Source organism: Zingiber officinale, chromosome 8B, assembly GCF_018446385.1.
Source record: "Zingiber officinale cultivar Zhangliang chromosome 8B, Zo_v1.1, whole genome shotgun sequence".
Taxonomy (NCBI): domain Eukaryota; kingdom Viridiplantae; phylum Streptophyta; class Magnoliopsida; order Zingiberales; family Zingiberaceae; genus Zingiber; species Zingiber officinale.
The window spans coordinates 18,084,360-18,090,330 of NC_056001.1; the positions used below are offsets into that span (position 1 = coordinate 18,084,360).

Below are 5,971 nucleotides of genomic sequence, written 5' to 3' on the forward strand. Positions count from 1 at the left end.
AAGAGGAGCTAAGTGAGCCAAGTAGCTCACATCATGGAGGGAGCGAATTGGGAGTTGAGGGCTACTCAACATCCAAGGAAGAAGAGGAGGAGAGTTCCTCTTGTTCAAGTTCGGAGCAAGAAGAAGAGGCATCTACCTCCGGAAGGGATGAGGAAGAGAGCTCACACCCATGCCCAAACCTAGGTAACTCAAGCATTTCAATTTCAAATAAGTTACATATAATATGCTTTGAGTGTAGGGAGTGTGGACATTACAAGAGCAAATGTCCAAAGAGAGTTAGGAAGACTCCACCGGCACCAAAGGTCAAGGAAGCCGGAGTCCCAACACGCAAAGGCAAGAAGCACGTGGTGTGCTTTCAATGCAAGCAACGGGGACACTATAGGAGCCAATGTCCGAAGGGGAGGAAACCTCGCAAGGACAAGAGATCGAGCACATCGATAGGGGGAGCTAAGGCAAACCCTAAGGTATCTTTTAAGGCTCATTCGTGCAATTCTAGTAGGATACATGCTAGTAATTTTATTGCATTAGTCAATAATGATGAGCATGTTAACACTAGAAATCAACACATGTGCTTAGGTGCTAAACATGTCAACCTAGATAGGGATACTACTAGGAATGCTAACCCTAGGTTTAACACTTCTAAGGTTAAGGAAAACCTAGGTAGAAACCCTAAATCAACTAGACACATGCCTAGGAACACCTCAAGAAAGAATGACAAACCAAAACTTGAGGTATTAGAGAAAGAAAATCAAGTCTTGAGGTCAAGACTTGACTCTCTAGAAAAGGCTCTTAAGGATTTGACTCTAGGGTCTAGGGGTCAAAAACCCAAGTCCAAGGACAAGAAAGGTTTGGGTCACAAACCTAAGTCCCAAATGGTCAAGCCCACCTATCATAATGTTCCATTCGATTATGGAACAAATCCTAGGGCTAGGAAGACCAACACCAAGGTCACAAGGGGAGTCACCCCTAGAGTTGATCTTGATGAGTCCCAAATGACCAAGGCTTTAAAGCCTAAGAGGGTCATTAGGAGGGTTGCTAGGGAAGTTATCCCTAGTGAATATTTAGTGAATCCAATGAGCTCAAGTAGGTATTGGGTTCCTAGGAGCATCTTCTCTACCCCATAGATGGGTTAGAGAGTGTCAACTCCAATAAGAAGGGTAGTTAACCCAACTTTGAGGAAATTGACACTCAAGGAGTATTTTCAAGGTTTTGAGAACTTTTGAAAATGAAATGGAATTATCATTTACTCCTTTGAAGAGCTAAATGTGCCTAATGGTGGAAATATCATTTTTAATCTTAAGTGGCACAATTTGGGAAAACCTAGAGAAATACCATAATTGGGATTTTGGTTTTCTCTTAGGGATATATGGGCAATCTAGGGTTAGATTTTAAGTTAGCTAAGGCTAAGGATACTTAGATAGGGATTTAGGTATTTTATTTGTGCTAACTTGCCATGATTGGTTGCCATATGCCATGCCATGACATCATATTCATTTTATTATCATTTGATATGTCATGATAATGCTTAGGTTATCTATGTGTCATGTGTTAGTTTAGTTTCAAACTTTATGCCATGACATCATGACATTGGCACATGTTTTTACTTATGATATCATTATATGCCATGTCATCATCTCTTGCATTATAATCAATGAAATTGATTTAAGGACAAACATATAATTTGATATTGAGATCAAATTGATGTTTAGAAAATGCATGAGAACTTAGCCTAAGTTGACCTTAACCCATATCTCACATCAAATTGACTTGAATGTGGTTTGATACACCTTAGATGTGTGTGAGATATTAGGATCATGAGTTAGGATCAAGGTGCATAGTTTTTGTACCTAGATGAGCCTAATTCAAGAAAAGGAGGATCATAGGGAAAGCTTGTGTACAAGTCATGTACATTTAGCCCTAAGATTATGGTCCTAAATTCAAATGGTTTTAAAATCATTTTGAAATTGATTTGGAAAACCTTGATGAAGTCATCTTAGTGATTGCTTTCATCATTGAACATTGTGATACAAAGTTGAGTTAACTTTGAACTATTTCAAAGTTTTCGAATTTTGTATCAAGATTTGAAAATGGAAGTTATTTTCATAGAAAACTATTTTTCCTTGATAGTATATGTTATGAGGAGTGTATCCTCAAAGTTTCATAATTTTTGAAATTTTCTGGAATTGTTTATGGGTTTCTGAATTTCGGGTAAAAATTCAGGAATTCTGATAAGGGATCTTGGATCGGTCACTGGACCGATCCAGGAAGGAGTGGATCGGTCACTGGACCGATCCAGGGAAGTGTGGATCGGTCCGGAGACCGATCCAGTAAGAGGCATTCCGATCCCGGTGAATGTGGATCGGTCTGGGGACCGATCCAATGGGATCCTGATCGGTCTGGTGACCGATCAGGGCGTGCCAAAAGCTGAATTTCAACTGTATATCTGAAATTCCGGCTGTGAGAGTTTGTGGTTTAGGTTTCTAAGGGTTTGAAACTCTCCAAGACATTGTTGGTGCAATGGTCAAGGGGGAGTTGACTTTTAGGGGGAGTTTTTACTCCTTAAAACTTTTGAGGATTAGTGATATGAGATTATCACTAAGTTGATTGTTGAGTTTAGTATCAAGGGGGAAATTAAGAGTTTTAATGAAAGGTATGAGACTTTCATTAGAAAGAAACTTTTGACCTTGATATCCTCCTTTTACTTTTTGATGTGTGTCAAAAAGGGGAGAGTGTTTATTGGAGAACCCAAGTTAGGTTATCGGGTTAACCTAAGCTAGGGGAAGAATGTCAAGGAATGTTCAAGGAAGAACATTGGAATTCTTTTTGATGTGTGTCAAAAAGGGGGAGAACTATTGGAGAACCCAAGTTAGGTTATCGGGTTAACCTAAGGGGAGAATGTCCGGAGAATGTTCAAGGAAAGAACATTGGACATTGGAAGATGGTTGGAAAACCTAAGTTAGGTTATCGGGTTAACCTAACTTGATTATAGTTTTGTCAAACATCAAAAAGGGGGAGATTGTTGGTGCAACCTTAGGTCAAGGTTGACCTGGTTGACCCGACTCGAGTTGACTTGACTCGAGTTGTATTTTGATGTTTGACTTGGGAAGATTGTTGATGCAACCTTAGGTCAAGATTGACCTAGTTGAGTTGCATGTTGATGTTTGACACTCGTGGAAGAGTTGTATTCTTGATGTGAGACAAGAATAGATGGTTGGGAGATTATTGGTGCAACCCTAGGTCAAGGTTGACCTGGTTGACCTGAAAAGTCCAAGTATGGAGACTTGGCAAACGGAAAAGTCCAAGCAGGGAGCTTGGCACGCGAAAAGTCCAAGTATGGAGACTTGGCACTGGAAAAGTCCAAGTACGGAGACTTGGCACGGGGAAAAGTCCAAGCAGGTAGCTTGGCACGCGGAAAGTCCAAGTATGGAGACTTGGCACGGGGAAAGTCCAAACAGGGAGTTTGGCACGGGAGAAAGTCCTGGTGAGTGAAGCCAGGCAGTCGGAAAGTCCTGGTGAGTGAAGCCAGGCAGTTGGAGAAAGTCCTGGTGAGTGAAGCCAGGCAGGGGAAAGACCTAGTGAGTGAAGCTAGGCAGTGTGGAAATCCTGGTGAGTGAAGCCAGGTGAAAATCCTAGTGAGTGAAGCTAGGTGAAAGGAAAAGTCCTGGTGAGTGAAGCCAGGTGAAAGTCCTGGTGAGTGAAGCCAGGCAGTGGGAAAGTCCTAACTGGGATGTTAGGCAGTGTGAAATCCTGGTGAGTGAAGCCAGGTGAAAGTCCTGGTGAGTGAAGCCAGGCAAGGGAAAATCCAGATGGATCAGGGATGATCGGACATCTGGTGTTGAGGAAAGTCCTAGCAGGTCAAGGGAGTGACCAGATGCTAGGAATTAAGTACCAACAGGTCGAGGTTGACCGAATGTTGGTTTGGGAGACTTGGGACTTGGTTTGGGCAAAAACCAAGCTCTGGATCGGTCTGCAGACCGATCCAGTGATACGTTTGTGTATCTGATTGGTCTGGTGACCGATCAGATAACAAACAGAAAGCGATCATGGTTCGGTGGGCTTACTGATCGGTCTCCACGACCGACGCAGCCGGGAGAGGTGGGATCGGTCTGTGGACCGATCCAGCTGTGGCCTGATCGGTCCACAGACCGATCAGGAAACGAACAGAAAGTTGGGCAACTTTCTGTGAATGAAGCTGATCGGTCTGGGGACCGATCAGTAGGTTCCCTGATCGGTCCACAGACCGATCAGGGCACTAGCCGTTGCAACGCAACGGCTAGATTTCTTCTCCGCTGGCTTCTGTCTTCGCAGGTATAAAAGAATCGAGGGCATCTTCTGTGCGACAACTCCTTCTTCCTCTTCTCTTCTGCTACAGAGCTGCTGTTCTGGTGCTTGAGCTCTGTTGAGTTCCTTCCTCGCAAGCTTCGCGTGAGCTTCCCCGACTGGAACAGCTGCTGCTGTTAGGGTTTTTGAAGCTGCTGCTTCATCCGGACTCCAGTCGACGAGAAAGCAAGATTGGTAGAGTGCTTGTGTATTCTTACTGTATTTCTTGCTTATTCTTTGTAATTGTACTCTTTGTTTGCTTTTGCAAACGTTTGTGGCGAGGTTTCTCCACCCACAAGGAGTTTGACATTAGCCGGTTCTCCGGGGACTCATCCACCGACGGATTGACTGGACTTGTCCACCTTACGGACACGCCGAGGAGTAGGAGCCCTAATCTCCGAACCTCGTTACATCCTTGCGTTGAGGTTTGTTTTTCTTCTCCTTAGTTTCTTTCTTGTATTTCCGCTGCGACTAACCTAATCGTAGGAAGAAACGCGAAAGATTTGGGGCGGCTATTCACACCCCCCTCTCTAGCCGTACAAAGGATCCTAACAATAAGGATGGCACGGGAAAGAAGTCAATGGACTATGTGCATCCGAAGGACGAGGTGCTGCGGAAGAGTATATCGGTAGATAAGAAGGGCATGTGCAAGGTTCGCGGGATAAGAAGCCGGGAAGGAAGACTGCTCGAGAATAAGATCGAAGTTGGATTCAGGTAAGCTCAACTCCAGTTAGCCAGAGCATCGCCCACCGAAGAGATCTGCTAAGGAGCTGATCTGTCTCATGGAAGTCGCCACACAGTAAAAGGCTCGAGCTCGGGCTTAATTGGTTATCCCTAAGCTCAAGCTCAGCTCGAGTTTGATTTGGGCTTTAGTTCTTAAGCTCAAGCTCGACTCATAATAAAATTAAATAGCTCGAGCTCGGTTCGAGCTCGACTTGAAAAAAGCTTGTTTAAAAATTAAACTAGCTTAGTTCGAACTCGTTTAAGATAATTAACTATAATAATTAATAATATATTATTATATTTATTATTTATGTGATATAGGTATATATTTTACTATTTTATTAAAAACGTGGATATTTACTAACTAATTTTGATGAAGCCAAAAATGAAATTACATTAATGTCCTTTTTTTTCTTTTCACACTAAAAATAATTTTAACACTTATTAGTAATTTTCTCTAGTTTTTTTTATATAAAAAGTATGCACTGTCATGGTTTTCTTTAGTCTCATATTTTAGAATTAATAACACCGCGAGCGGAGAAATTTCTATAAGAAGTATACATTTCTCGATCTTTTGGCTAAAGTCAAGTGTAATATATGTTTTTATCAGTTTAATATCTAATATAAAAAAATTAAAATAATTTTCTATGAGGGAGAGTCTCCCTTGCGTTGCACTACTATATATGCCCCGATCGGGGGGAGAAGGTTCCGGTATGATCTCGGGGGGAGAAGGTTCCGATCCGATCTCGCCTTTGACACGGGGAAGTGTCAAATGACCAACGCTCAAGGGAGTAATGGACGCCGGACAGAAGAGGAGACAATGTGTAGAAGCCAGACCGAGCAGCTACCCCACTCGACCTTGCGATAGGACTCGATATTGGCACAATGGAGCTCCGGTCAATTGGACGAGACACAAGAATAGCGGAGT

At 42.7% G+C, this 5,971-nt stretch overlaps 1 pseudogene; it reads left to right on the top strand.

Moving 5' to 3' along the window:
* The first annotated feature begins 5,600 nt into the window (after positions 1-5,600).
* On the top strand, positions 5,601-5,737 carry LOC122018194 (annotated as a pseudogene).
* The last annotated feature ends 234 nt before the right edge of the window (positions 5,738-5,971 follow it).